This window comes from Anabas testudineus, chromosome 2 (genome assembly GCF_900324465.2).
Source record: "Anabas testudineus chromosome 2, fAnaTes1.2, whole genome shotgun sequence".
Taxonomy (NCBI): Eukaryota; Metazoa; Chordata; class Actinopteri; order Anabantiformes; family Anabantidae; genus Anabas; species Anabas testudineus.
This window is the reverse complement of record NC_046611.1, coordinates 29620801-29634093: the sequence shown is the minus strand read 5'-3', so window position 1 is coordinate 29634093 and position 13293 is coordinate 29620801.

Sequence of the window (13293 nt, the reverse complement as noted above, 5' to 3'; positions counted from 1 at the left end):
ACTGAATTTGACTCTCATACATGACTGATTCTTTAAACATTGTTCTGCTTTTACCACATTTTTGTTCTGAATTGTCAATGTAAAATCTGGAAAGACGTTGATTATAGATTTAGACTTTTTTGTGAGTCCCTGAAAGGTGGAGATGCTACAAGGGAAGAGCAAAAACAAGCACTTGAGTTGGTGGACTTAGTTCTGGACAAAATGTATCTGAGGGTGGAAACCACAAAAGCAGCTCTGTGTTTCAGCTTGATGTCTGAGTGGCTCTCCTGGCAGCCAAACACAGATCAGCATTGTGTTTGCGGATAGTCGATGGGACCTCGCATTCAGCTACACCCGCACAATGTCACATGAACTCATCCAGATGTGTTGAGTGTGCATCATGAGAGGGGAATCACATTTTTATTTAAAGAAATTTAAAAAAAATAGGGTACTAATACAGTATCTATGTCAGCACAGCATCCCTAGAAGTGCCAGCTGTCATATGGAACACGGCCTACACCTCTTTATCTCGGCTGCTAAAATTGGGAGTGCAGAACTCTACACATAGAGTTTGGATAAATATAGGCCCTCAACTACTTATGGAGATATCCATTCTTTAAATCAATCCAAATTCCAAAAATTTCCATGGTTTGCACTACTCTCGCCTCAGATAGGTCTTGATGCATGCTATTGGCACAACAAGATTGAGGTTAGCTGCGCAGGAGAGAAAGGGAACAAACATCAACTCATCCTCGGGAGTATTATCCCATTTCTGTGGCACATTTCTATTCATCTCTCCTTTTGCCTCCACCTCTGTTTTCCTCATGATCAGGGAGAATACTGGAAAAAAACAAAATGAAATGCAGATTACCCCCTTCTCTTTTCTTTCTCCCAGTGCCCCCCAACCCACTGCCAACTCCCACCTTCCTCATTGGCTGCAATTAAATTGGCCCTAGTTCCTCTTGTGTAATAAAACCCTAATAAAATCCACTATCAGCTTCCTGTGCAGGTTCATAATGTGGTTAATGAAGCCACTATCAGCTCACATAGTGGGACAAAGTCGTATAAGAGCCAGTGGAATGTTGCAAGGCCTACTGGATCAAAAGCTTCTAGCTCATTAGACAGCATCTGTAGTGACCCACTGACATGGGAGACTGACTGGCTGATTGGGTGATAGACTGGCTGGCTAGACTACCTGACCTGTACTTTTTTTATTGTATCCACTTTCTCTTAATGCACTTTGCTTACTTCTGTCTATTTCTAGTGAGGAATGATCCTAAGTCACCTTGAACGATCAGAGTCAAGTCAAAAAAGACAGCAAGGATTATTTACATTATTAAAGCGGTAGCTTAGGACTTTGGTTGAAGATAAATGGCCTCTATGTTATGGCTAAATCAGCCACAACATTAATATCATTTGGAACACAATGTCAGAACACAGTGCTTCGCAGCTTGTTATATGTAGGGCTATGCCTGCATTTTAGAGCTAATGCAGAGCTAAAGCATTTTTTTTCTAAATTTTCAGTGATAAACCTAGAAGGCCTTTTAACAAAAGTCATTGATATTTAGTATTTGCAAAATCCTTACAGAGCATGATTAAGCAGCTTAATGAACAAAGTAGGCCCTATAATAAAAACATATTTTTCAAGTTGCAACATTAATTCCTAATCAAACTAAAGAGAACAATATAACCACTCTTGTGTGTTAAATCTTTCTTTCCAGCTATCTTAGCTTTAGGTTAAAAAACTGATAAGCAACTTGTGAAATCCTGTAGGTTGAAAATCATTTGTATTTTTCAGGAGATGGAATATATTCATTTTATCCAGATGGTTTGAAGAGACTTTGGGGATCTTTGGAAATAGCTTCAGTACAGCTGTAAGTGTTGTTAAATGACCTTCTGGATTTTTCAGAGATCAAAGATTGTCAGGGATTTGCTGCTCAGAAAAAGCTGATGCTTAGCTCTGTGACTGGAATGATAATAAATGAGAGGGATAACTTAAGCAAGTCAAATGTGTGTAATCTGAACAATGCTAAAAGAAAGAATCTTATTTTATTTTATTTGTATTTATAAACATTGTGTAAAAAACCCAAGGTTTATGATTTTATCAAGTGTACAGCACAATTGGCAGCTGTAAGAAGTTACTGTAGCAACATACGCAGGGTGTGTGCACTTGGACTTATCATTCTGGTGCCCAGTGACCTTGAAAAATGTGACTCTTGCATTTCCCTGAATGTCTTTCAAGAAACTTTGTTGAAGTCGTTTGTGAGTTTCTGTGCATATGGAGATAGAGAGAGCGAGGTAAATGCATCCATATTTTTCTTCCTGCGCTGGAAATGGGAGTGTCATGCTCATCACCCCTTGTGACTGCGTATTCTGCTGAGCATAGTTAATGGAGACATTCCTATCTGCCTATGTGATTGATTATCGACTGTTGGGTGTTGTAACATGTATTTGGAAGATAAATTATTCCTTCAAGTACCTGATCTAGGTTACACTGTCCTGCAATAAACAGTTCAGCAAGTGCAGGAACATTGCTCTTTTAAGATTATGTCTCAGCAATGAATCACTCAGTAAATCACTGTTTTATGTGCTCCGTGGTTTTGCCGTAAACTCTTAAATATGGCAGTATTATCTCAATACTGTACACTCCTGTCTGTATACATTTAGACTTCACTCAACATGCTGCTGTGTTTTGGTGATTTGGCCCCCCTCGGGCAATAGTCAATAGGTCAACCTGAAAGGTTATGAGGGTCAACTTCCCTGGAGCTTTCAGGTCAAGCAGGCCCACTTACCAGCCCATTATTGTTCATTCCAGTCCTTGGTTTTATGTTTACCTTCTGCATGTGTAATACTTCCTGGCCTGGCAGCCCTTTAACACGAGGCAGCATCCCTTCATCCGTCCCCTGAAACAGAGCATCATTGTTAGGAAGCTTATGTTGGTCTGCTGCATTTCTGCTGCTACCGAGGTGGAGTTATTACTGTAAGACTTTTCTAGGCAGCAGTGGATAAGGATAGGCCGGAAAAGGAGTAAGAAGAAAGCAAGAGGCGCTGAGAAATCACCAGAAGTGTGGGGGTGGGGGTGGGGGGTGGGGTGTTTGAGCCTGACTGGGGACCTGAGAGAGACAGGCCTTTCCTCTAAAGGGAATCATTATGGTAACATGATAGTCCTGTCTGGCATAAGGGAGAGGAGAGGAAGAGGCCGTGCAGGCGAAGGCCGAAAGCAGCGTGATGTTGATGCTTTTTTCCTGGATGGAGGCCGTTCTCCACAAAAATCCAGCCTCAAATAGTCTGTAACTGGAGCTGTGTTGTGGTTCCCAGAAAGCCCCCAAAAGCTGTTGTGTCGGGGATGGAGGTTCATATGAATTCTGTTAATGTAAAGGCAGACAGGAGAAGACGGGAAAACAGCTAGTCTTTAGATGGTGAAGATCGCTGCCACGGCAGGAAAACGTGAATATTTCACCCAAAATAGATTTTTCTTATCACATTTATTTAATTGTCAAAACGCCACTGGCTGAACAAAAGGCAATTTTCAATGTGAAGATGTAAATCAAGAACCATGTTTTGATTTGGGTTCATTTTCTCTGCACTATTTATGATCTGAGTACAGGGCGTGCCTTCCTCTACCGTGTTTAGGTAGCAGGCGTGGGGGTAAAGAGACATGGGCCACGCTCCAACAGCAGGTTTTAATTCTCCAACCAGCGAGGCAGGTTAACTTACGCAGACACCAATATGTGAATTTGGTCAGGTTTATTTTCTTTTGATTAAGTAGGCATTTGGGGCATGTGCAGCCGGGTTTGAGCTTGTATAATGCCTTTATTCTCTGGGAACTCACAGGGGGATGGAAGGCAGAGGAAACAAGATGAGAGAGGAATAGTATAGAGAAAGTAGCAGTGAAAGCAAAAGGGGTAGTAGAAATGGAATGCAGCCCCCTCCTTTATTTTTGCTAAGCATCTTTTCATCCAAATGTTTTTTTTTTTCAAATTTCAGAAAAAAGTGGTAAAAGAAAATGCTAAGTAATGCACGTTTGTATTCACTTGGTTCATCAAGACAGATGATGAATAGATGGGGGCATTAACTTTTTTTTTTGGGTGCTTTTAAACCGTTGTAGAAGAACAGGGTGAAACAAAATAGCACAGTTAAACAAGTGGCAGTCAAACTTAAAATGGTGCCGAGAGGGTAGAAACTATACCACCACTATTCAGCCAAGAGTAAAAACACTTTTTGTTATATTTCCAAAATTTTCTCCGGTTTCTACAGTTTTTTTTCCCCTGAAGCATAAATCAAAATTGCACATTCAAATTGGTAGACAGCTTTGTCTTTTTGTCTCCCATGTATGAGCTCTGGCATGTAATTCCACACATGCCTTTAATTTGAAATAAAGCAGCTCAGGAGTGAAGTTGTCTTACTGCTGTGGAATTTTCCACTCTTGCCTTTGGTGTGAGCCCAGGAGCAATTAAGCAAGAGTGGGGTGTATTATCAGATTGGAGGGGGAAAAGGGGGGCAATGGCTCTCTAATTGAAAGTGAATGCAGCACTCTCTTCTGTTTGTTCAGCTCTGTGTTTACTAAAGAGGGTGAGCGAGAGACAACATTGGGAAGGTGAGAGGTGACAAAGGGATAAATACTACAGTCTTCACTGGAACCAGGTGCTAGAGATGCAGCAAGCGTTGAGAATGAATAAACAGAAGATGGAACGCGTAAGAATATTAATCTTAACCCAGATGGTCAGTGCTCATTATCCCACTCTCGTTCCTTCTCTCATTGAGAAAATGTTTGCCCATTACCCCTCACATGATGAGCTAAATGTTAACTGAGTCATGCCTTTTAATAAGCTTCTGAGCCCTAACAGAATAATGGCCGCCGCTACATAAAAATAGAAAACACAACATTTTCTACATGCCACAAAACAACTTCTCTTCCGTCTCACTCGTCCTGCTCTGGGGAGTCTGTGAGCCATGAGTAATCCAATAAGTGGCTGCGTGATGGATCTGACAGATATGCTAGATCCGTGGCTCTGCCTTTGACCGCCTGGCCTGTTTTTATACTCACGTCCTTGGCTTGGTTTTCTGCTCCTTTTGTCTAACTGCTGAAGAAAAAGCTGGGTTATAAAAAGAACAGTGACGGAAGGCCTTTGAAGTTTTCCACAAGAAATTGTGAAGAGAAGTGGGGAAACAGTTGGGTCCCTTCTACTTGAATAGTAATTATGTTAACGCTTTGATATTTTGGATACTGGGAGCATGCGTTCAAGTCTCCTATTCTCAGTGCTGTAATAGAGAAATTTCCTATTCTCCTGAATAATATCCATGTTGGCGTTCCAAAAAGATCTTTATTCCAAACTGACTTCAGAGAAATGCGCTGCTTTCTTTTTTCCCCTCTCACAATCTGAGAGAAAACCTCCTTTTTGAGCACTAACTCATACAGAATCTAATGACCAGCTTCTTCTCTCTCCGTTAGTGGCACAGAGCCAGTTGCACAGCTAAAAAGAGAATACTCTCTGTGCAAATCTGCACCATATTGTATGAAATATAGGCTGCACTCGGGCCTCGCTCTAGTTTCTGTTTGTCTAGCTTGGAAAGAAAAGAAATATTGAAATATATTTAATCTGCAAAAGGGATTCTATCTTGACTGATATATATATATTACAAATCTGAAGGGGATCCTCGGGGTTCAACAATACTTTGGCAGCCACTCATATTCTCCGTCATCTGTAGTGGGGAAAACGTATGACTGTGCTGCAATGAGCTATTAGCAGGAAGTGAAGAGAGTACAACTCTTGAGCCCTTTGCACCAGTTCCAGTTACATGAAACCCACCCTTGCTGTCTGGCCGATTCCAGCTCTCCACCCTGTGCTGCATACGAAAACATGGGTGTGTGCTGGAGAAAGAGGGAAGAAAGGAAGGTAGAAAATAGGAAGAAATCTTTTTTGTTTTTTTTAAACAGCTCTTTTTTTCATCTAGCTGTAGAGGATATCCAGATTTCCAACACCGAGAGGAATGTGATGCCAACACGTTATTGTCATCGCGGATGATTATGAAGACAAAATAGGAGATAGAGACAGTGAGATGACAGTCAGAATAGAAATAGAACACAGCAAATCACTGAATGAAAGCCTTGACAGACAGACAGGAACAGTCGAGAGGTAGATTAAGGATACTTTTGGAGAAGGGAGCAGTTTTGCAGCGGGTTGTCTGGGTCAGCTAACAGCTTATCGAGAATCTGTCCTCTCCCTGAACTCAGACACAAGGAGGTGACACTGTCGTCTGGCTCTTAACAGTCAATATCAATAGCTGCACTAGACGTTAGACCCAAGAAGTGGAGAGTGGATGCTGTTTGTTGTGGGCTTTCTATTCATGTCAAATAGATAGGAGGAGGTTAAATCATGAGGTCACATCCTTTGACTTAAATTTAACACAACATGGACGCCCAAATCATCCATTTACAGTCTCACTAAAGAGTCATGTGCTTTGGTGTTCTGTACAGTGAGCATTAAGCATTTTTCCCAAGAGCTTATCAAGACGGTTCACATGTATCAGTCGAAAACACTGCAGTGAATTCTTTCTGTTGCATGTTACTCACTGTTATGTCTGATACTGTGAAGTGACTCCTACAAAAACTAACCAGAACTGCACAGGTTGTTAGTTTAGAGCAAAAATAATGGACTACTGTTTGTATAAACTGTAGCTTTACTGGACTGGACAAGAAAAAAATACATTTGTTTGTTCATCCAAAGTCTCATTGAAATGATTCTAAAAGAAAATACAGGAAATATTTTAGGTTTGACCTTGGAGCTTTGCAGACTTTGCAGTATGGGTTGTTTCATTTATGTGGTGAAGTTTCTTTTATGTAGCTTGTCATATGCTCCCAGCATTTAAAAGGCATGTTATGTAGTGTTGTCATTTAGTGGTTTCAGTGCGCATATTTTCTGTCGTCCTCCACAGAGTTATGTTAGTTGTAGTTTATAAAACACGACTGAGGTCCTTGTAACCCTTGTCTACTTCCACTATGTTGTGCAAACACTGGAGCATCGGTTCTGTTTTGGTCTTGTCAGTTGACATACTGAATATTTTATTATCGCCTTTAGTATCTCATGTGAGCCTTAACATTCATTTGGAAACATGTATCTGCTTACCCGGTCATGTAAAAGGGCTTTTCCACTGCAGGAACTGTGAGCCCAAAGTAAACTTCATCCCCTTGGTTCAGGCTCTGATTTTGTTTGCACTGCCCTCTGCCTGTTTCAGAGACAAGCTCAGGGAGCTAAAATTCAGCACCCCTTAAGTAATAGCACTAACCCAAGTTGCAGAAGCTTGCAGAGGGTGGGTGCTTGTGGAATTGTCATGTATGATTGCTTAAAGGTAAGAGCTGTTCCCCCACCTGTAATACCATAACAAGCGCAAGCATAGGTGTAAAAGGCACCCAAAACAGTAGAAGGGGGAGATTTCACTGGATAAGCAAATCAGAACTGACCACCTTTACCAATCAGAAAAGGTTACAGGAAGATCCAAGTTCAGTGAAGTCACTGCAGTCAAAAAGTGAATTTGTTGCTGGTTAGGTAACACTTACACTTCATGAGAAGTTTTTTTTTCTGTAAATAGCAGTTTTCCCTTGCTGAATATGAAGCACTGGGCATTTTATGTTTAGTGAAGAAGACTTTTTTAAACATTGCATCACATATACTGTAGCTGAAGCTATTATTTGTCTGGTCTGCTGTTATATCAAATTTAACTAATACAACTGACAAACTTCATCAATCCATCATCATCAAGTTAAAGCCCACATGATAGCTAAAGAAATTAAATTTTCTTCACTGATAGAGTAATGTTTCTGTGTCTTATATGTACTTGTTTTTTATGAGAATGGAATAACATTTTGGATGTCTTTACATCATATGTTAGCTGACCACGGTGCTCATTCCTCTTTTAGTATAGCGTTAGTCAGTGAATTTGACTTGGAGTCTGTTGACTAACTCCTTTAAAGAGATGTCATAAAATAATTGAAGCATGCCATTCATCCTGCTAGCTGGAAACGATCCAGAATTTGTTAGTTCAGGCACTCTTTTTGGGTCTCAGACTGTACCAGCTCTTAGCAATACAGAATGGGTTCTCGTCATTCTTGGAGGCCTAGTAGGATGACCTACTATGTACTTTGCTGGTCCAGTCCAGACTGGGCACGCTGATCCATGCTCTGCCTGTTTCACCAGACCCTCACCACACTGCTCCGCTCGCCTGCCTGCTGGGCTTCCTGTGCTGGGGAAAGAGAGTTTGAGCAGGAGGCGGGTGGCAGGCAGCCAGGAGCCAGAAGCATGTGTGAGCAATCTGTAGAGTCAGAGTAGATGAGGATGGTGTGTGTGTGTGTGTGCGTGTGTGTGTGTGTGTGTGTGTGTGGAGAGGTAGGGGCTGCTATGTGTTTGTAAGGGTGGGGAAGGGTTGCCATACCTGCTCTGTGTGTGATCACATCTTAATCATACCTCTCCATGTCAGTCTACTTTAGCTGCATACGTGCAGTTTTCCAGTAGACAGTGTGATGAGGGGTTTCAGTTTGAGTTGTTGTCTGTTGCCAGCTGAACTTTAAAATCCGAGTCCATTTATATTTTGCTTATCTGTACTAGGAAGGAATTTCCCCTGAAATCTCATCTGATTTCTAAGTAGAACGCGAAATGCACAAAAGGCGGATTTCTCTCCAGAGCTCCTGTTTGTTTGTTTACCTAATGCGCAGATTAGTGCAAAGTTTGCTATTGCACGAGCACGCACACTGATCCATCAGGGTCTATCCCTCCACCCCCCAGCCCTGAGGCCTGGAGAGCCTCTGAGCGCTGATCCATGAAAGTGACCATCCGGCCCTCCCGGATTAACCCCTGGCCTCTACCTTCACTAATATTTGACCTTCATCCAACCCCCACTGAGACACAACAGAGCCCCATTCAGATGATAGACTCCCTGGCTGGTCGTTAGACAGGCAGCTGCTCAGGTTGTTGTCGACTCATGTTTGGCCTGAACTGCCGATTGCTATCCTGAGACACACACACACAAACACTGCAGCGTGCGCGAGCCACAGCATTTCAGACATGACTCCGTTGTGTATGTCCCAGAGCAATTTATTAGTATAATTTCCTCTCCACCTCTGGGACAACAAACTCCCTTCATTTCAAAACGTGGTGGAGCTGCAGAGCCAATCAGTTTTTTTTTTCCCCCTCCAAATACAGATGCCGACCGGCTATTTGTTGAGGACAGCTTGATGAGAAGAGGAGGGGCATGTTGGGGACTGGTAAGTTGTTTACAGAAATTCTTTTTTTTTCATCTCATGGCTCTGGTTGTACTGTACAGTTCCCAACTTGGACTTGACACTTAATTTGAACTCCTGAAATCAGAGAGTATGAAATGAGAGTAAGATGTGGAGGTGTATTCCAAGAACAGCGATTACTACGCTCCCTCCTTCGACCTACATGTTAGCCTATTAAACTGACATGACAAATGGGAAGGAATGCTCTATAAACAATCAGCATGTGGGTGTAAACCTTAAAGTTCACAATATAATTATGATGGATGCCTCTTGTTACTGTACTTCTTCAGAGTTGCTGTCAGTGTAGCACTCAAGGCAAAAAACTGCTTATTGATGGAATGCTGTCTTGAGGTCTTGTATTTATAGTGTGTTATCAGGTTTGTTTTGGAGTCCTATCACAAAGACGTGTTATCGGCTTTTCCATGTTGTTATCTCCTGGAATGTGGATTGCCATTGGCTGGGTTCACACCCATCCCATCTGGGCAGATGGGATTGGCATGTCTCCCACCAGAGTGACAATCCTGCAGGAATCACAGTTTGCCTGGGAACCAAGAAGTGGCATTGACGTCTCGATGCGGAGACTGAACTCACTGAAAGCGAGATGAGATACAAATGGAGGAGCAGGACAAGGTTCACCCCAAAAAGGAACAAATCTTTAAATAGCAGCATCCTTTCTCATTTTATTGAACTAAATAAAAAAGTAAAAGTAAAATTCATACCAAACAGTGCATCATCACTTTATAATGTTTGGTGGATTCAATGTAAAAGGAAATGTAACAACTCAAATGTATTCATTTATAGCCAGACATCTGAGGAGTTGAACAAGCAACAACAGCATCTTGCACACCCCACTGAACAATAAAATGGTACATTTTTATAAACTAACCGTCCAAAGAAAAAGTCACACGCTCTAATATGACGTTGAACCGCTTTTAGCTTTGCTTACGGCACACAGTCACCTTGGCATTGTTTCAATAAGCTTATGCAATGTCACAACATTTATTCCTGTCCAGAGTTGCATTCATTTTTCACCAATATTTTGTATTGATGATGGGAGAGTTGGACCATAGCACAGTCTTCTCCAGCACATCCCAAAGATTCTGATCTCTGTGGTGGTTAATCCATGTGTGAAAATGATGTGTCATGCTCCCTGAACCACTCTGTCACAATTTGACCCTGATGAATCCTGTCATTGTCATCTTACAATATGTCCGTGAAAAAATCCATTAATGGAATAACACGGCCATCAGTATATTCAGGTAGTCAGCTGACTTCGTTTTTTGGACACAAAACATTGCTGAACCTGGACCTGACCAACTGCAGCAACCCCAGATCATAGCACTGCCCCCACAGGCTTGTACAGTAGGCACTAGGCATGATGGGTTCATCACTTCATGGTTGACATGGTTGTTTAAGAAATGAGAAGCTACTCACTGCATTAGTTAGAGTTAAATAACTTGTCAGTTAAAAAAGTATCATCCATGCTGTAGTTGTCCAAAGGGAGGCTTTTACCTATTTTCTTAGTTAAAAATGTCAGAATTTGACATTCACCAGCTCATTGCTGATTGTTGCTGAGCAAGTAGCCCACTGTGAACAGTAGCTGGCTGCAGGCAAAAAACAGGGATGAAAGTGGAGAAACTGAGTTAAAACCGAAACCAAATGTTGGTGAAAACCAAAACAATGAGCTGGAAGAAGCTTAAACACTTTTACATTTACCTAAGAGGCGCTGCAGAGTGTAGCCGATATTTGTGTCTTATTTTTTTAGCAGCAGGGTTTCTGTGATTATAATTTAAAGCAAATTGTATTTTGAATAACATTGTGGCCTACAGAGTCCACAATCACCTGACAAAATGGGATTTCCTCCTGTACAAACGCTGGACTTTCTTTGGATTTCTTAACAAAGTCAATCTTTAAGTTATCTCAGTCTGTAGAAATGCAGAAATGAGGCTGTTAAAATATTTAGATTTTTTTCAATCCACTGTAGGTGAACAAATACCCATCACTGCCCCACAAACATTATTGTTACCTCAAATTCTACCTCTTTTCAGAACTTTACACCAAAACACTTGAAGTAATGTTTTCATAGTTGTCTCGATTCTGCAGACATCAGCGAGGTTGATGCTGCTGGACAGTGAAACCCTGTAATACCCACTTAATGGGGGAGGAAGACGATAGAAAGCGACCGCTATATGGGCCCTTTAAAGGGCCTCACTACGTTGGTGGTCCTCCCAACCTCTGATTTTATGGCACAGTCTAGTCAGTTCTTTTGAGTCTTTCATGGATGGCAAAAGTTGCAAATGAATGTGGAATGCTGAAATACACTGCATGTGGGGAATCACCCCAACGTGTTTGGCGGTCTATTCTTCTGCTAAACAATGCTGGCACTGGAGCCCAGTGTAAAAGAGGCTCACACGCAGATGGGCGATGTGGGATGATTTGCAGTGGTGTGATATTAAACGCAAGCTTTAAAAGATAAAGAACAAAAAGAAATCTCATGAATTATTAGCCACAATATACTTTATATGATCCCACCTCCCTTTGGCTGGTGTTGAGACTCAGTGGCTGCCTCATGTCCCTGACTCCTACCACTGTCAGTGAGCTGCAGCTGGACTGCAGATTACTCTGTTTACAGAGGAAGAGGGAGGTGGTGGAGGTGCCTGGTTGGATAGTTGGTTGCTGGCTTCAGATCATACAGTAGGTTGTGTGCATACAAACCTCAGAGCGAAACATTCTCTGCCAGGCAGCCCCAAATCTGCCCTGCAACATGTTTAGGCTCTTAACCTGCAGTGCTGCGTCTATGCTTTCACCAACATACGCATCATTGTATGTAAGAGAATAAGGTCTTACTACCAGGGAAAAAAGAAAAGCAGTGAAATGATTATAGATGATGCATGGTAAAGTTCTAATGATTGGACTTTATGCATTGTTGGAAATAGAAGAAAAAAAACCCTGCAGGCATGACTTGGAGTTTCAGGTGTCACAGTAATGCTAAACATAGACAGAGTGAAGCAGATTTTTGCAGAGCCCAGCAGTTATTAATAAAACATCTTATCTTTGATGCATAGTGGGAACAACCTACTATGTGTGTAGGATCTTTGCATGTATTTTCAAGTACCCCTCACCCAACAGTGGTGCGGCACTGACACTCCTCTGGAATACACCTGTACTTCATCATCACTAGAGCAAGGTGAATATTTAAACCACTGGATGGAGCGGAAAAATCCTTAGTCAGTGCTTGCTTGCTTTTGAATGTATAATTCAGTGTCCAAACTGCTGTTTAAGCAGGACAGGGGGTTGCGCTGGTGGGGATGTGTTATTTAAGGCACCCATGAAATACAGGGACTGTGAAGTATGATCCAGGAAGTCCAGTTATCAGAGTGTTTCAAGGATTATTAGAGGTCAAAATACGTCTCTCTCTACCAGCTGTCACCAATTCATGAGCTAACAGTGTAACATATCGTATCTTACAACATAAATTTCATATTTAGTCTTGCAGTTGAAAAAACACTGAAGATATTTTTGCACTCCTGCTACCAGGCAGGATCCCTTGATAATGAACATTTTCCACTGTTGTGATTGGTGCAGTTTTAGATATAAAAATAACTTTTTCTAAAATGAGGTTTTCTTTCTTTTGGGGTCTTTTTCTGCACATATATCTGCTCCGAACATGTGCACTAATTGGTGTAATACTTTATTGAATTAGTCAGACCACACAGGTTATGTTTAATATATCATGGTGAAAGCTAGCATGGTAGGCAGCTCAAGTGGCTCTACATTATATTGTAGAGCTGAATAGGCAGATTTTAATGCATATTTCACATCTCCCAATTATTGGTTCCATAGGTTACCCTGTATGTACACCTTAAAGAGCTGATAAGTAAGGTTCACCTTGAGGTTAAAGCATCTTGGACAGCACAGCTACATCTGTATTCAGCTGGGTTGGTCCTATGGCTCGGAGTAAACTGTAAAACAATGAATCAGCGGTGATGCACTGTGACTGACCCTGCATACTGCCTCCAGTCTGCACCGATGGACTTGCT